The sequence below is a fragment of the Scyliorhinus torazame genome, chromosome 28 (genome assembly GCF_047496885.1).
Source record: "Scyliorhinus torazame isolate Kashiwa2021f chromosome 28, sScyTor2.1, whole genome shotgun sequence".
Taxonomy (NCBI): Eukaryota; Metazoa; Chordata; class Chondrichthyes; order Carcharhiniformes; family Scyliorhinidae; genus Scyliorhinus; species Scyliorhinus torazame.
In genome coordinates this window covers 19389196-19407307 of record NC_092734.1, presented here as the reverse complement: position 1 = coordinate 19407307, position 18112 = coordinate 19389196, and the positions used below count along the sequence as shown (strand labels likewise).

At 46.5% G+C, this 18112-nt stretch overlaps 1 protein-coding gene and 1 long non-coding RNA gene across 12 annotated transcripts in view; one reads left to right on the top strand and one right to left on the bottom strand.

Annotated features, from left to right (window-relative positions):
• kcnma1a (potassium large conductance calcium-activated channel, subfamily M, alpha member 1a) overlaps positions 1-18112 on the bottom strand; it is a 1078085-nt gene that overhangs the window by 866948 nt on the left and 193025 nt on the right. The window lies entirely within an intron of this gene.
• Positions 1-18112, top strand: part of LOC140403568 (uncharacterized) — a 79924-nt gene that overhangs the window by 50064 nt on the left and 11748 nt on the right. Inside the window, exon 3 of one of the 2 annotated variants that reach the window (XR_011938352.1) lies at positions 1189-2852. The exons of the other annotated variant lie outside the window; for it this stretch is intronic. This is a non-coding gene — a long non-coding RNA (uncharacterized lncRNA). Of the gene's footprint in view, positions 1-1188; positions 2853-18112 lie in introns of those variants that run through there. 2 annotated transcript variants of the gene reach the window in all.

Below are 18112 nucleotides of genomic sequence, written 5' to 3'. Positions count from 1 at the left end.
TCCGTTTTTCGGACGAAACATTGAGCGAAGACATCGCCTGCCCTCTAAAAGATGGTGTGAACTATCAGAAGAGGGATAGGAAGGTGTTTGCCTGGCCAACATTTATTCCTCAACAGGCATTGCTAAAACTGGTCATTTATCTCACGTTGTTTGTGGGACCTTGATGTTGACAAAATTGTCGCAATATTTCCCTACGTTACAGATGTGACTTTAAAAAGTACTTTGTTGTGTGTGAAATCACATGACAGCCAATGGAAAAACTGACCAAAGACATGTTAACTTTCTCTTTCTTTAAAACCCAAGCTAACTCTTCAAAGGGGCACCACCTTTCCGAAAAGATCTTGGGCAAAACTATCTGTTGTAAGTTTAAAAGGGACACGGGGAGTCCACACCGAGGAAGAATAAAGATCTTTGGTTTATTTACAGTTACGTCACGTACAACTCCTGGGAGATGCTCTCTTCACGGCTGGTGCCTCACTGGCCGACCTTTTATACGGGCAGCACGGTAGCATAGTGGTTAGCACAGTCACTTCACAGCTCCAGGGTCCCAGGTTCGATTCCCGGCTTGGGTCACTGTCTGTGCGGAGTCTACACGTTCTCTCCGTGTCTGCGTGGGTTTCCTCCGGGTGCTCCGGTTTCCTCCCGCAGTCCAAAGATGTGCAGGTTAGGTGGATTGGCCATGATAAATTGCCCTTAGTGTCCAAAACAGTTAGGTGGGGTTACTGGGTTACATGGATAAAGGGGATAGGGTGGAGGCGGGTGGCTTAAGTAGGGTGCTCTTTCCAAGGGCCGGTGCAGACTCAATGGGCTGAATGGCCTCCTTCTGCACTGTAAATTCTATGACTCTATGACAGAGCTGAATGGAGTTCCCCCACCCCTCAGTGGAGGAGCTCGTATTCCACGAGAACCACAGGGAAGCTAATCCTTCCCACCTTGCAAGTCCTGTGCGGGATATGACAGCAAGCAAGCATTTAACCCAAAATACGAATTATGCTGAAAAGTGTCCTCCTGGTATTTCTTCCAACAGAAACAGAAATTCAGACTCTTCTCAAAAGAAAAAAGGCTTCCTAAAAGCACAGATTTCAAGACAGTAGATACATTTGTTAAAAATGCTTCGAACGTTCGACCCTTTACTCGGAGACAACCAGCTGTGACTTTAAAATAATGGTAATTTCTTTCCCCACACAGTCCCACCAACAATTTAATTGGACAACCATTCAATGGAACATGATGGCTTCTGTGACCATGGGATCTTGAAAATATCACCTGTGGAAAACAACCAATTGTTGTTAAACATGGAGGTCAAAGGATAAGTGAACTCTCAAGGTCCACTACCGGCTTGGAGGATTAACTGGGGACTTCACACAACTTCTCCTCATGGCATAAACATTTAGGATGGAGTGTATAATAAGGTTGACAGTTGTGTGTTTCCCAAAGTGGAGTTCCAGCAGAACTGGTATCAGTAGAACTGGATTCTGGCTATTTTGAACTGGTCTGCATTGATGTTTCTCCCCTGAGAGTCATAGAGGTCTACAGCACAGAAAAGGCCCTTCTGCCCATCGCGTCTGCGCCAGTCATAAACAACCACCAAACTATTTTAATCCCACTTTCCAGCACTTGGCCCACATCCTTGTATGCCTAGACCTTGCAAGTACACATCTAAATGTTTCTTAAATATGAGGGTCTCTGCCTCCACTACCCTTTCAGGTGGTGAGTTCTAGACTCCCACCACCCTCTGGATGAAAACTTTTCTTACAGCCCTCTAAAACTCCTGCCCCTTAAATCTATTCCCCGAGTCACTGATCCAGCCACCAAGTGGAAACGTTTCTTCCCGTCTATCTATGCCCCTCAATTTTTATAAATCTCAAACATGTCCCCCTCAGTCTCCTCTGCTCCAAAGAAAACAACCCCAGTCTATCCAATCTCTCTTCATAACTAAAACTCTCCAGCCCAGGCAACATCCTAGTAAATCTCTTCTGCACCCTTTCCAGTGCTATCGCATCCCTCCTATAATGTGGAACCCTGAACTGCACACAATACTCCAGCTGTGGCCGAAGCAACGTTCTATACCGTTCCAGCATAACCTCCTTGCTCTTAAACTCTATGCCTCGGCTATCCATCTGCCTTCTTAACCACTTTATCCATCTGCCCTGCTACCTTAAGGGACTAATGTTCATGTACACCAAGGTCCCTCGGATCCTCGGTGTTTCCCAAGGTACTGCCGTTCATCATCTATTCTCTTGCGTGTTTGACTTGCAAGGAGGCTGTGGCACAGTGGTATTTTTGCTGGATGAGTAATCCAGAGACCCAGAGTCATGCTCTGGGGACCTGGGTTCGATTCCTGCCGTGGCAGATGGTAAAATTTGAATTCAATAAAAAAGTCTTGAATTAAAAGTCTAACGGTAACCACAAAACCATTAACAATTGTCTCAAAAACTCATCTGGTTCACTAACGCCCTTTAGGGAAGGAAATCTGTCGTCCTTACCTGGTCTGGCCAACAGATCCACAGAAATGCGGTCGACTCTTAAAAATGCTTTCAGAGATGGGTAATAAATGCTGGCCCAGCCAGTGCACCCACATCTCACAAACAATTTTTTTTAATTTTTTTTTTTTTTTAAGTGCATCAGCTCACACTTACTTATCCGGATTGAATCCCATTTGCAAAAGATCAGCCAATTTGACCAGCCTATATCCTCCTGCAGTCTAAGGCTACCCTCCTCATTATTGACCACCCCACAAAAATCTACTCCAATTTAATAAAATAGTATTTTTTTTAAAAAATAATTTTTATTAAAGGTTTTCATAAAATATCAATAACAAAATGAGAAAGAAAAAAGAACCCAACAGGGGTAAGTACAAAACACAATCTAAAAAAAGCAACCCCCCAAACCCCTCCCCCCCTGTACCTAAATAATAAATTAACATTAACACCCCGACTAAAGACAACAGGTGTATACACCCCCTCAGACCCTTCCAGTGTAAATAACATAAACAAAAATAAAGTAACCCCCCCCCACCCCCCGAGCTGCTGCTGCCATTGACCAATGTCTAGTGTTCTGCCAGAGAGTCTAAGAACGGTTGCCACCGCCTAAAGAACCCTTGTACCGACCCTCTCAAGGCGAATTTCACCCTCTCCAATTTAATGAACCCTGCCATATCGCTGATCCAGGATTCCACACTTGGGGGCCTCGTATCTTTCCACTGAAGGAGAATCCTCCGCCGGGCTACCAGGGACGCAAAGGCCAGAATTCCAGCCTCTTTCGCCTCCTGCACTCCCGGCTCCTCTGCCACCCCAAATATTGCGAGCCCCCAGCCCGGTTTGACCCTGGATCCTACCAACCTTGACACCGTCCTCGCTACGCCCTTCCAAAATTCCTCCAGCGCTGGGCATGCCCAGAACATATGGGTGTGATTTGCTGGGCTCCCTGAGCACCTAACACACCTGTCCTCACCCCCAAAGAACCTGCTCATCCTTGTCCCGGTCATGTGTGCCCTGTGCAGCACCTTAAACTGTATGAGGCTGAGCCTCACGCATGAAGAGGAAGAGTTCACCCTCCCTAGGGCATCTGCCCACGTCCCCTCTTCGATCTCCTCTCCCACTTACCTTTCAACTCCACCACCGAGGCCTCCTCCTCCTCCTGCATCACCTGGTAAGTTTCCGAGATCTTCCCCAATCCCACCCCCCGAGATCACCCTGTCTTGCACTGTGTGTGGCAGTAGCCGTGGGAATTCCACCACCTGCTGTCTGGCAAACGCCCTTACCTGTAAGTACCTGAAGGTGTTCTCCGGGGGGAGCCCATACTTCTCCTCCAGCTCACCCAAGCTCGCGAACTTCCCGTCCACAAACAGGTCCCCTAACTTTCGTATGCCTGCCCTGTGCCACCCCGAAAACCCTCCACCTGTTCTTCCTGGGGCGAACCGGTGGTTCCCCCGTAATGGGGTCCACGCCGAGGCCCTAACTTCCCCCCTATGCCGCCTCCACTGCCCCCAAATTTTGAGGGCCGCCACCACCACCGGGCTCGTGGTATACCTCCTTGGAGGGAGCGGCAACGGCGACGTTGCCAGCGCCCCCAGACTCGTACCCACACAGGACGCCGAATAAAAGAGTATTGACACACAGTAACACATCTGGGAATACATTGGGCTGGATTCCCCGCCCGCCGCGCCATATTTCTGTTTTACCCCGCCGGCGGGATGCTCCGTTACCCCGGGTGGTCAATGGGGTTTCCTATTGTGGGGCAGCCCCTCTCCGCCAGTGGGCTGCTGGCAAAACGGAGCATCCCGCCGGCGGATAATCCAGCCCATTATCTTTCTTATCCCCTTAAACACACTTGCAATCCAACAATGCAAACGATGAGTAAATATTCAGAAATATATAGGGCGCGATCAAACAGCCATGCAGCTTGCTTCACAGTGTCAGGGTCCCTGGTTCGGTTCCTGGCTCAGGTCATTGTCTATGTGGAGTCTGCCTATGTCTGCGTGGGTTTCCTCCGGGTGCTCCAGTTTCCTCCCACAAGTTCCAAAATACGTGCTGTTAGATGAATTGGACATCCTGAATTGTCCCTCAATGTACCCGAACAGGCGTCGGAATGTGGCGACTAGTGGATTTTCACTTCATTGTAGTATTAATGTAAGCCTATTTGTGACACTAATAAAGATTATGATTATATTGAAGCGAGACAGCTAGTCCCACTTTAATGTTCAGTTTCACAAGGTACCCAGGTTGTTGGGCTCTATTCCTTTTGCCTCGAGGCCTTGGGCAAGCTCGATTCAGTACTGGTCTCCACAAATGGGGACCAGACGAAACAACACTCATGGGGGACTCCCAGGCGATTGGAAGCCCCCAGGTGCAAGCCCTTTGGACAGGGTGGTACCCTGGGTGCCAGCCTAGCACTGCCAAAGTTCCACGCTGGCATTTTTACATGGCAGTAATTGGGCCTGGTGTGGCATGAGGTCCGGGGACCCTGGGGGTTCCAGAGATTGGGACACCATTTTAAAATGTTGTTCCGGATCTGTCAATACACTGAGGTGTTCTGGCGAGCCGTGTTCCTCACTGCACAAAATGGGGCTATGTGCGTCCTCGGCTGCGCATTCCCCAGGGGCCCCATATCTAACCCGGGTGCAGTTTTATACCGTTGTGTTTCTCGGCGCTGCGAGTGCTGGGAAACACGTGGCTAAACGCGCTCACAATGGGACTTTGTTCCCATAATTTACCTTCCCCGCTTCCAACTTTCTGCATTACGATATCGTGGAAAACATTTCCTATATCAATTGGACTTTGTGGAAAACATTTCCCATATCAATTGGACTGCAGTTGCATTATAGAACACCTTTCTGTCAAGGTTTCACATCAGGCATCAATCCATGCAAACAAGACTCTTAGACTGAGCAGTGTAAACCAAGTTTTATATATTAGAACTGCGAACTTGTGGTCCTTGAGAAAGACAGTCAGTGAGTTCCCTTCTATAGCATTCTCACAATCAATCAAAAAGAGCTACTGCGAAATTCAGTGTCTGTTACAATTTCATATAAATCACTGTGGGAGCTTCAGAACATTTCTCTTCTCAGCCTGTCATTACTTAACATGACTGACAGAGCTTAGGATCAGTAATGCTTAGGAACTAGTTACCAACTGGTGGATCAGGTTACTAGCATGCAGTTGTTCACTAAAGATGAAATTGGAGGCCAGCATGGTGGGCAGTCGTTAGCACTGCTGCCTACGGCGGTTCGATCCCGGGTGACTGTCCGCGTGAGTTTGCACATTCTCCCTGTGTCTGCGTGGGTCTCCCCCCACAACCCAAAGATGTGCAGGTTAGATTGATTTGGCCACGCCAAATTGCTCCTTAATTGGAAAAAAAGAATTGGGTACTCAAATTTATTTATTTATTTTTTTAAAAAGAGGAAATTGGAAAAGGAAAATGTAATAAAATGGAATATGCAACCACTGTGTCCTCACACATTTCATTAACCAATATTAAACCACAATAACACAATAATAAAATGAAATATCACAGCATCAATAGGCAGAATATCATGGAGATTTCCTGCTATTGGGGAGGCTCTGCACCAGATGTGTGTATCTACAAGAAAAATCTCTCAGGTATTGCCTAGATGAACAGAAGGGGGTTCTTGTGGTTACTGTGAAAGTATCACAAAGAACCTTCTGGAATATCAATCCCAACTACTTCCCATTACAACTTTATTTTACACTCATCTAAAAAAGCAAGCAGAAAGGAATCCATTTGGCATATTTTCCGAAAGAAGATAGCTCTGACAAAGCAGTACTGCACTGAACAACCACCTATAAATATGCACTGATGTTGGAGATGAAATTAAAGTCTTAAGGAATAAGCAACAAGCTCCTTGGAAAAAGTTTGGAAGTTGGGAGGAACAGAGACGGAAATACAGTACAAGCCTATTTTGAGGAATAGGCAAACGAGGGATTGAACACAAAGTTTGGAATAGGAATTCTATGCTTTTGGGGTCAGTCATTTTTCTTCTTTGTTTTCAAAATACAAATGAAATACAAATGAAAAGGTTATGGTCAGTAAGACAGGTTTCCCTCTGGGATCTGGCTTGCTCAGCAAATAAAGCCAGCTATGGTCATAACAGGATCCAAAACAAAAAAAAAATCTATGATATATTTTCCAAGTAAAATTTTAAACTGGTCAATGTAGTGTGCACTTAAAGCAACACTGTTAAGTTGCATTTGAAAATAATTCCTGTGCCTGGGTGTCCAAGATAAAACTGTTCACACATATTCCCAGTATCATTATTTTTTTTGGGGGGGGGGGCGGTGAAGAGAGTTGGAGCTGGGGTGTCTATCAAGTAAAGCCAAACAACTAGAGGGAAATCATTATGTTGCTGTTAATCACATGAGAAATTCTGTTAAACTTTATAACTCTTGATTCACGCCAAGCTTGCTGGTCCATAATGGGCACTAAGGATCAAACTCAAGACCGGACCACTTAAAATCAGTCAGGTGTAAAACAAAGTCCATCTAAATGCTGGGAGTTCACTTTCAATCTCCCAAAATATGATTTCAAAAAAATAATTAAGGCAAGTTCGTAGGCTAATGTCTGATCGGAGGTGTCAAAGGCTAGGTTCCATTCTTACAAGTCCATAAAATCACTACAGTGCAGAAGGAGGCTATTTGGCCAATCTAGTCTGCACCGACCCTGTCTAGGCTCACAGCCCTGCCCTATCCCTGTAACCCCACCTAACCTGCATCTTCCTGGACACCAAGGGGAAATCTTTTAGCATGGGCAATTCACCTAACCGGCACATCTTTGCACTGTGTGAGGAAACCGGAGCAGCCGGAGGAAACCCACGCAGACATGGAGGGGAACGTGCAAACTCCACACAGTCACCCAAGGCCGGAATTGAACCTGGGTCCCTGCTGCTGTGATGCAGCAGTGCTAACCACTGTGCCGCCCTGTTCTCAATTTTGCAACTCCTTTGCTTTAACCAATTATTTCGACAACCTTACAATTGCAAATGGGGGCAGCATGTCCACCACTGGGTCATTAAAGGTTCATTAAAAGAAAGGAGCTTCAAGGGATGCTGTTTTTGACATGATTGTAAATATTGTTTACGTCAAAAACTGTACTTCTGTTCATCTTTCTCTTTAATTAAAAATCTGAAAAATAAATTTGACTGTTACCTTCAGCTCAAACAATTGGTCAGCAAGATGGCCTCTGCCTTTTGGAGTGGCAAGCAGTGAATTGTGGGCCATCCTTTCAAATTCTGCCTCAGAATATCATGGAAAATGCCATTGTTTATCCTGGTATGCCACTTGAACTCATGGCATGCTTGTGGGCTGTGTTAGAATTTAGCCTGCATGGGTCTGAACACTTCATTGTGCACGTGTAGGAAATAATTGGGAGAGTCTAAATTCCAACAGCTAGGCAACCGGCGAAAGAATAAACTGTTTATATGACAGTAACAAATGAGAAAGACGAGTATTTACTTAGTACATGTCTCAAAGCACATCATATACAAGAAATTACTTTGAGGTACACTGATTGTAGTTAATAGACAAGACAGAGTGAGACCAAGCATGAAACAGTGTGAAAGTCTTCAGGCCTGCACTGGAATACTTACACTTTAGAAATTACCACAGAATTGGGACGGCACAAAGGCATAGTGGTTAGCACCGCTGCCTCACAGCATCAGCGACCTGGGGTTGATTCTGACCTTGGGTGACTGTGTGGAGTCTGCACGTTCTCCCCGTGTCTGCGTGGGTTTCCTCAGGTTGCTCCGGTTTCCTCCCACAGCCCAAAGATGTGCGGGTTAGGTGATGAGGTTACGGGGATGGGGGGGGGTGGGGAGTGGGCATGGGTAGAGTGCTCGTTCAAACGGTCAGTGCAGACGTGATGGGCCAAATGGCTTCCTTCTGCACTGTAGGAATTCTAATCAATTTAGATTAACTAAAAATCTATCTGGAACTCTTCACACTGTAATTCACTTATTACATGAATTCATTCATTACTTTCCTTCTGCAACAGTTTTATTCCTCAACATTTCTCTTCGCCCCCCCACCCCCCGCCCCCCTCCACCTCAGTTGAATACCATCCATAATAAAAGATTAACATAGATATTAGAAAACCAACAACGCATAATACTGTGCAGTCCTTTGATCATGGACATGCTGAACAGTAATGGGTATAGTTGCTGGAAATTTTTCAAATGCAGAAAATGGTCCCACACATACACAAAAATAGTTAATGCTCCCATTCCAAACTCCCAAATGGGTGTTTTTTGTATCAGTAAAGCAGCGTCAACATTCAGCAAAGTAACTCGCATCTTGCCTGACACTCATCACATTATCCCAAGCCAAAATGGAATCAGCTCGCTAAAAATGACTTATTCGTTCTGAAGCAACACCCAGAGGGAAGGGAACCTGGAAGGTACACAGCTGCTGTGCTTGGATGTAATGTAAGACACCGCATCGTATCTCCACACACAGGAGGCAACAAGCAGTGCAAACATGTTGACTGTTACATCTGACACCAGAATTGACATGAGTATTTGGAAACGTCAAGGACAAATGGCAAGAATGCAACGGCAATAAACTCTTCATGGAACCTTAATCAAGTTAACCAAAAGGGCGAAAGTAGGATCTGCAGAAAAGCAAAATGCTCAAGATCAAAACAAATAAATTCAAACACCGGGTTGCTCACTTGCAACCTTCAATCCAAATTACGGGAAATGACTCCAGGAATTTTCCACTGGACCATTTTCCAGTTGGAAAGTCCTGGCTGGCCAGCAAACAGCTTGAATGAAACATTAATTCAAGCATGAACTTCCCAGACATGCAACTGAACACTGAAAGTCAATAAATAAAAGTGCAAGTCGAGCCAACACTTATTTCCCTTCCATTATTTCTTCAAGTGTTTTGCTTCTGAATTTGGTAAAGCAATGTTGTTCATCAGCAATGCTGAAGCTTTTCAGTAATTTACTCTTTCTCTCCTGATTTTCAATCCATGGGTCATAATTCCTTTCATGCTTAGTACCCTAGAGCACTGTAAATGCACTCACTAATCCTTATAAACTGAAGTGTGAACATCGACACACATTATCTAGTTTTGTACTGTTGCAGATTAGTCAGATCACCCTGGCTTTTGTCATTTCTTCACTGAAATCATTGCAAAACCACTCAGAATGAAATCTGGGGCGTCATTCTCCGCCGGCGGGAGTCTCCGTTTTGCCGGCGCCCGGGGGTTTCCCGACGGCGTGGGGCTGCCCCACAATGGGAAACCCCATTGACCGGCCGGTGTAACGGAGCATCCCGCCGTCGGGGCAGAAATGTGGCGGGGCGGGATGGAGAATTTCGCTCCTGGGGCGTCATTCTCCGACCACCCGCCGGGGTCGGAGAATGGCCGTTGGCTGCCGTAAATCCCGCCCCCCCACCCCCGCCGAAGGCTCCGGTACCGGAGATTGGGCGGGGGCGGGAATCGGGCCGCACCGGTTGGCGGGACCCCCCGCTCAATTCTCCGGCCCGGATGGGCCGAAGTCCCGCCCAGAAATTGCCTGTCCCGCCGGCGTAAATTAAACCTGGTATTTACCGGCGGGACCAGGCGGCGTGGGCGTGCTCCGGGGTCCTGGGGGAGGGGGGGGGGGCGCGGGGCGATCTGGCCCCGGGGGGTGCCCCCACGGTGGCCTGGCCCGCGATCGGGGCCCACCGATCCGCGGGCGGGCCTGTGCCGTGGGGGCACTCTTTCCCTTCCGCCTCCGCCACGGCCTCCACCATGGCGGAGGCGGAAGTGACTCTCCCCACTGCGCATGCGCCGGGAAACTGTCAGCGGCCGCTGACGCTCCCGCGCATGTGCCGCATTTCCGCGCCAGCTGGCGGGGCAACAAACGCCATTTCCTCCAGCTGGCGGGGCGGAAATCCCTCCGGCGCCGGCCTAGCCCCTCGATGTTGGGGCTCGGCCCCCAAAGATGCAGAGCATTCCGCACCTTTGGGGCGGCGCGATGCCCGTCTGATTGGCGCCGATTTGGGTGCCAGTCGGCGGACATCGCGCCGTTGGGGGAGAATTTCGCCCCTGGTCTTTCGTATAATGGCATAATATCACCCTTGTACATGGCATGCCTTCGGCTATAATGTATGGATCGTCAGTAATAACAGGAGCAATGTTGGAACTGCAGCAATTAGCTTACGACTCCTTGGATCTCAAATAAAGCAACAACACTTCACCAAATCTCCAAATATAAATGAGCATTGACCAGCATAGAGAGTGACAAAGTTACACATGAGGTTCAGTCCAATGGATAAATTTGTACACTTGCACACTGACTGCTAAAGGGTCCGCCAAGACACCAAACATATTTATTTGCCTGGACATGGGGCTGAAGTAAACACCTACATCCCTCATTCTCCAGAGCAACTATGGGACATTCTCCACTGTGCGGAAATGGTTTAAGCTCAGGTTTCGCTGGTATTGATCATCATGCTTCAACTAAAAAAAATACAACGGCACACAGCTGATTGATTGTTATTTTTCCCCAGAACAAACAGAGTTCCAATAGCCCAACAATGATCACGTGTGACCATCATATCCCGGCCTGATCCTGATAACACCCAGTCATAAATCTGCGGCGATTAAATTAATAATCAAAAACAATGGAGGCGAAATCTTGCAGCTACCAACTCACAAATTGAGCTGGACTTAATTGGCAAACCAAATATATATGAATGTGGATTCCTTTACAATACAGAGAAAACATGTCTGCAGTTTACATGACAGCTGAAGCCTCAAATCGACAAATATAACAAAGATTTTGTTTAAATATAAAAAAGGATAGTTATTACATACAATTAGAATTATTTATTTTCTTGTCAGTTTACTTATTTTAAGCCATCTATTGGTGCAACAGGTCCATGGGATTGAATGGTCTGCTCCTGTTCCTGTCCTTAACCCAGCCACTAAAAAAGTAATTGATCTCCTTTTGGCACATTTTCCTGAAACCTTGGCTCAGGTAACAGTTCACCATGTGGCGATCAATCGCCTGGAGTCAATCCAGGAAATGAAAGAGCTTTAGGGGTTGCTTCACCTTAGCCCAGTAGCTGCAACTAACCAACACCCACATGGAATATCTTCATCGAGTATGAAGAAAGCTCCTTTGTTAAGAAGTAATTGCTGTCACTGAGCTGGTTATAATCCACACGAGACTTAGGGGGTTGGAGCAATCTCCCGGTGAGTCTCGCCAAATATGAGCTCCCCAGCTAAGGGGATAGGGAGCCCTAGATTATTTGCGAATAAGATCTGTATAAAGTGGGCCAGGAATGGTGCCGACAGCGCAGACCCGGCTGGGATCTGATGTAAATTGTAAATATAATTACTTTGCAATAAACCAAGTTTTCTTTTCACTAACTCAGTTCAGACTCATTTGCAGTCTACAAAACTTTTCCAATCCAATTAAATTGGCTCCTTGGCAGGTTCATAGAATTTACAGTGCAGAAGGAGGCCATTGGCCCATCAAGTCTGCACCAGCCAAGCCCATACCTCCACCCTATTCCCATAACTCAGTAATCCCACTTAACTTTTTTTGGGGACACCAAGGGCAATTTAGCATGGCCAATCCACCGAACCTGCACATCTTTGGACTGTGGGAGGAAACTGAACTGGCTCTGATATCCTCTCTGTCCAGCAGTGAGCTTTCTCAACAAGGTGAGCCGTGTAGATATGAGATTGGAGGAATTTGAGTGAAAGAACATTTGATGACCGGAATACCCTGTGGCAAAACCAATAGCAATACTGTGGTTTAGATAAATAACTATCACTTGCTTTTCTTGGTGGAAGCAATTCGGAAAAAAAACAATAGGTTCATGGCCTCCCATCGTTCAGGATCATCTCTTAGCCAAAAAATTATAGTTTCTCTAATACAATTACACCAAATTGATGTATTTGTTTTGAAAATGTTTTTACAAGTTTTAACATTTTATACAAAACTACAAAAAAGCAAAATAAACACAAACAATATCCCTTAACTAGATGCAAACAGCCAGAGCCCCAAAAGTGACCTCTCAACCCAAGGAACAAGACCTCCTCTCCTCCTCCTTCCCTCCCCCCTTCTAGTCCCAAATTGATTTCTAAACTTATTTTAGCTTGATTGAAAACAAATCCTTGTCCAGTTGGGTTCCATTGGCTATAAATCAGAACACACCTGTTTTAGTCTTCAGTTATGATGAAAGTTCTGGTTTAAGCAACAGATCAATGTGTTATTGTCTATATACTGAGTTTACCCAGTTATGTGCATTATATCTCCATAGCCGACAAGCATTTCACTTGATGTACATTTTAATAAGTTCGCAAGACAGAATACTAATTAGTTTCTTTGAACAAAATGTGCAGAATTTTCTGGATGCCAGAATCAATACTGTTCAACATTCCAATGTGTTTATCTAGTCTCTATTTGTTAAAGCTGTCCTGCATTTAGTATCCAAATTAGCATAACTGATATATTAGGCCACCGGTACAATTATACAATACTACAAGGGTGTTATTAAGACATCAGGATTGCCTCTATTGTGATAATACCGACCGCACACACAAACATACACCATACACACACCATACACAGATCTAAGCAACTTGACTAGGATTACTTTTGATCATCTTCATCTGCCTGATATTAGCCTTCGGGGCATACTTCTGGCCCGGACTCCTCTTCCCAGTGTCTTCAACTGGAGGAAAATCTACAGCAGTTCCCTGGCTCAGGACAGCAGTTATAATTGCAGTCCAGCCCAAATGACATGAACAGGATTTGATACATTTGTGCAAGAAGGACCCTCATGACTTTGGTTAGGCATCCTCATCACCTGCTGGGTAAAGCAGGTTAAAATTGAGAATGGTATGTCACTTGGGAGTCTGGAGTTGGTCACAAAAAGGCATTCTTCGTCAGACTGCAGAATCTCTCCAAACAGCAGTTACATTAACAGTCAAGTAATTAGCAAAGCTAATAGAATATTATTTATTGCAAGGAATATCGAATAGAAGAGTAGGGAAGATTATGCTTCATTATGTGGAGACATCTGGAGTACTGTGTACAGTATTGGTCACTTTCTTTGGACCATAAGACAGGATCCATTTGGCCCATCACATTTGCTCTGCCATTCAAGGAGATCATAACTGGTCTGATAATCCTCAACCCATTTCCTGCCTTATCCCCATAATCCTCGATTCCCGAACTAATTAATTTTCTGTCCATCTCAGCCTGGAGTATAGTTAACAACCTAACTTCCTCAACTTTCTGCAGTGAAGAATTCCATAGATTCAATACCCTCAGAAGAAATTCCTCCTCATCTCTACCATTAATAGGCAACCCCTTACTCTGTGATTATGACCTTGGATCCTAGACTCTCCCACAAGGGGAAACAACCTCTCAGCATCGACCCCATCAAACCCCCTGAGAAGCCCATACATCTCAATAAGGTTGCCACTCATTCTTCTAAACTCCAATGAGTACAGGCCCAATCTCTCAACCTCCCCTCAGAAGAAAATCCCACCATTCCTGGGATCAACCGAGTGAACGTTCTCTGGACTGCCTCCAATGCCAGTATATCTTTCCTTAGATAAGGGGACCAAAACTGTTGACAGTTCCAGGTGTGCCAGTTCCAGGTGTGGTCTAACTAGTGTCTTGTATTGTTTTAGCAAGTGTTCCCTATTTTTATACTCCATTCGTTGAAATAAAGGCCAACATTGCATTTGCCTTCCAAATGGTTTGCTGAACTTACATGCTAGCTTTTCATGATTTATGCACAGTGGCCACCAAATTGCTCTGTTCTGCAGTCTTTCTCCATTTAAATAATATTCAGCTCCTTTGTTCTTCCTGCCAAAGTAAATAACTTCACATTTTCCTACATTGCATTCCTTCTGCCAAGCACTTAACCTGTCTATATCCTTCAGTAGAATATTTGTGCCATCCTCTCCACTTGCCTTCCCACCTATTTTTGTGTCATCTGCAAACTTTTTTTTTTTAAATAACATTTTATTGAGGTATTTTTGGTATAGTAACAACAACAAAATAAACAATACACATGAAACCATAAACATAGTGCAAAAGCCATTACCTCTCGTACAGGTCCCACCCTTACTGACCCCCTACTCTAATCTAAACTACTCTCTCCCCCTCTCCCCCCCCCCCCACCCCGCCGTCTGCTGACGATTAATTTCCAGGAAAGTCGTCGACGAACGGTTGCCACCTCCGGGCGAACCCTAACAATGACCCTCTCAAGGCGAACTTGATTTTCTCCAAACAGAGAAAGCTAGTCATGTCCGATAGCCAGGTCTCCGACTTCGGGGGCTTGGAGTCCCTCCATGCTAATAGTATCAGTCTCTGGGCTACCAGGGAAGCAAAGGCTAGAACATATGCCTCTTTCTCCTCCTGGATTCCCGGGTCTTCTGACACCCTGAAAATCGCCACCTCTGGACTCAGCACCACCCTTGTTTTTAACACCGTGGGCATGACGTCCGCAAACCCCTGCCAAAATCCCCCAAGCGTTGGACATGTCCAAAACATGTGGACATGGTTCGCCGGTCCTCCCGCACATTTTGCACACCTGTCCTCCACACCAAAGAATCTGCTCATCCGGGCCACTGTCATGTGAGCCCAGTGAACAACCTTAAATTAGATCAGGCTGAGCCTGGCACATGTTGCGGACGCGTTGACTCTACTCAACGCGTCTGCCCATAGACCATCCTCTATCTCACCTCCCAGCTCCTCCTCCCACTCGCTTCATGTCAGCCAAAGGCCCAAACTAAAGCAAGGGAAAACCCAAATCATTCCCCCTATTTTCTTCCCCCCAGAAACTGCTGGGACACTGAAAAAACCATCAACCCCATCTCAAGCTAGATTTCTTCTCCATAAGGCATTGGGGGATCCCTACATTGTACTTCAATGCTCTGGGACAAACAATAGGTGTTTCCATCAAAATAAAGTGCTGCGGCAGGCTTCTAATCAGTTGGTATGGTTACTCATTGGGCAGAATTAATACTTCTGTCATTGAACCCACACAATTTCCAGCCTGTGGGATTAATGCCATGGACATACTGCTGAATGTTATTCATTTGTATTTTCCATTTGATGATAATACTACTGGCCAATTTTACAACAGATCTACCTGAACTTCAACAGGTAATGACGTGGATTCTCCGCGCCGTGATGTCGGGAATGCGGATCGCGATCAGGCGGAGAATCGGGCATCAGGCCTAAATCAAGGTTTGCACCGGGCGCCGAAACAACCACTATGCTGCCCTGCGCCCCCCCCCCCCCCCCCCACTGCTGGCGGGATCGGAGCTCGTGCCCACATGCCAGTGGGAGGGTGCTAATGGATCCTAATGATCCATTTTCATCCACTTAGCGGGCTCAGCACCAGAGTTTCCGGGCCCTTAGGATTCTCCGGTCCTCTGGGCCGGGAATCACCCGGGCGGGGATCACCACTGGTATTTACCAGCACAGATCTCATGTGGTGGAGCTCGCTGTGGGCCAATAGAGTAACTCCTTAAGGTAGTTGCTGCCAAACTCCACGTGGGAGCCACTCTCCCCACCACATTGCACAACGTGCCCACCCCTCCCCTACCAGAACCCCCGTGTCCTCCTGGATAGGGAGACCCCCCCCAGAGACCTGCTGAAAGCAGGATCCCCAACAGCCAACCCCTGAATAGCTGGAGGAATTTGGGTAGCACGTTGGCACAGTGGTTAGCGCTGCTGCCTCACAGCACTAGAGACCCGGATCCAATTCCAACCTCGGGTGACTGAGTGGAGTCTGCTAGTTCTCCCCGAGCCTGCGTGGCTTTCCTCCAGATGCTCCGGTTTCCTCCCACTGTCCAATGATGTGCAGGTTAGGTGGGTTTACGAGGCTAAGGCAGGGGTGTGGGCCTAGGTAGGGTGTACTTTGAGGTCGCTACAGACTCACTAAAGTCGAATGACCCCCTTCTCCTCTGTTGGGATTCTGCGGAAGTCCGATTACAGACTTGCGCACAAAAATGAAGGCTGATGCTCCAATGCAGTGCTGAAGGAGTGCTCCATAATCAGAGCCTCTCGGATAAGACATTAAACGAAGGTCCCTTCTGCTGTCTGAGTGAACATAAAAGATCCCATGGCATGATTTTGAAGAAGAGCAAGGTAATTATTCCCCATCTCGAGGCCTCAAAATACCAGGGACCCGGGTTAGATTCAGACTTGCCCCTAGGTGGGGTTATGGGTCGTTTAGATCCGATGGACTGAATGGCCTGTTTCTGCACTGTAGGGATACAGATTCTTCTATGATGGACCCCCCTGAATAGGGGGATGCCCACCCCCGCCGAGACCCCCTGAATAAGGCCCCCACACAGAGATCCCCTGAATAGGAGCCCCCCCCCCCCAAACAGGTGCCCTAACTGAAGGGAACTCCCCCCCCCCCCTTCCAAACACACACACACACACACACACACACACACACACTTCACGCTTGAGTGATTTTGAAGTGCTGAGTTCGAAACTGACTGCGCAATGGGTAGTGATACGGGATTGCAGAGAATGAAACGAGGCTTCAGGTCAGGGCACAGGAATATGCAGGATCTCTTTCAGGCAGTGAATGTCTAATGCATTCATGAACATCCATGTAGCAAATTTCATAGGTTTCCTCTAATTCAGCAGCAGGAACAGAAATATTTTTCGCAGCATCTTTGGGAATTATCACTATTATGGTGAGTGTAGACTCTCTGCCCATCTTCAATTGGGAGCCGGACTGGTTCCTGACTGTGGCAGAGATTGCATCGTGGCAGGTAGCCATCGTTGTAGATAACACTTGGTCCGTGTGATCTCCTAAACTGGTTTCAATTGCCTGAGAGAATCAGAGAGAAATTTTTTTAAAGGGTATTTTTCCACTTATTGATCCAGGGATTTTATTTATTTCCTTTTGTTTCTCCCAGGAGATTAAGTTGCTGTGGGGGTGGGCAGTAGGGATGTGGGAAGATATGTCACATCTTGATTTTCAACCATCAGGGTGTTGGGTAGATTTGTCAATTTTATGTTGGTAAATCACATTTGCTGGGTACTGAAGAATTCCAGAAAAGGACGCCATAATTCATCTGACGCATCCTGTATAATGTGTTCAATCAATTCTTAAGCAGTCCCCTCAATTCTTAAGCAGTCCCTCAGAATTGAAGATCCAATTCAAATGGCTGAGAGTTGGTTGCTGTGCTCGATGCGCGAACTGCAGACTCTGCCACAGAGAAACTGTAATGCATAAAAGGTAGGGTATCTGAGGTTTTGGAGGTTTGTATGTTCTTTCCAATGCCTCGACTACACCTCTGTGTGCTCCCGATGAAGTCTCCTGACCCATTCGGTCTCTTGCCGAATCAACCGTCCACACTTGAGTCAGTCACAAACTGGGGCCTCCCATGACTCGTTAGAGATAGTTCATCTCTTCAGGGATGTTTTGTGGATATCTCTGAAGTGTATCCACTGTCCTCCTGGGGGGCTTCCTACTGCAACCAGGTTTAGTACAGAATAGTTGTTTTGGGGGGTCTGTTGTCAGACATATGAATGACATGGTCAGTCTAGAGAAGCTAGTTTTTGAATTTTAAATCCAGTTGCCCAGTCTTTCAAACACAGAGTACTTTG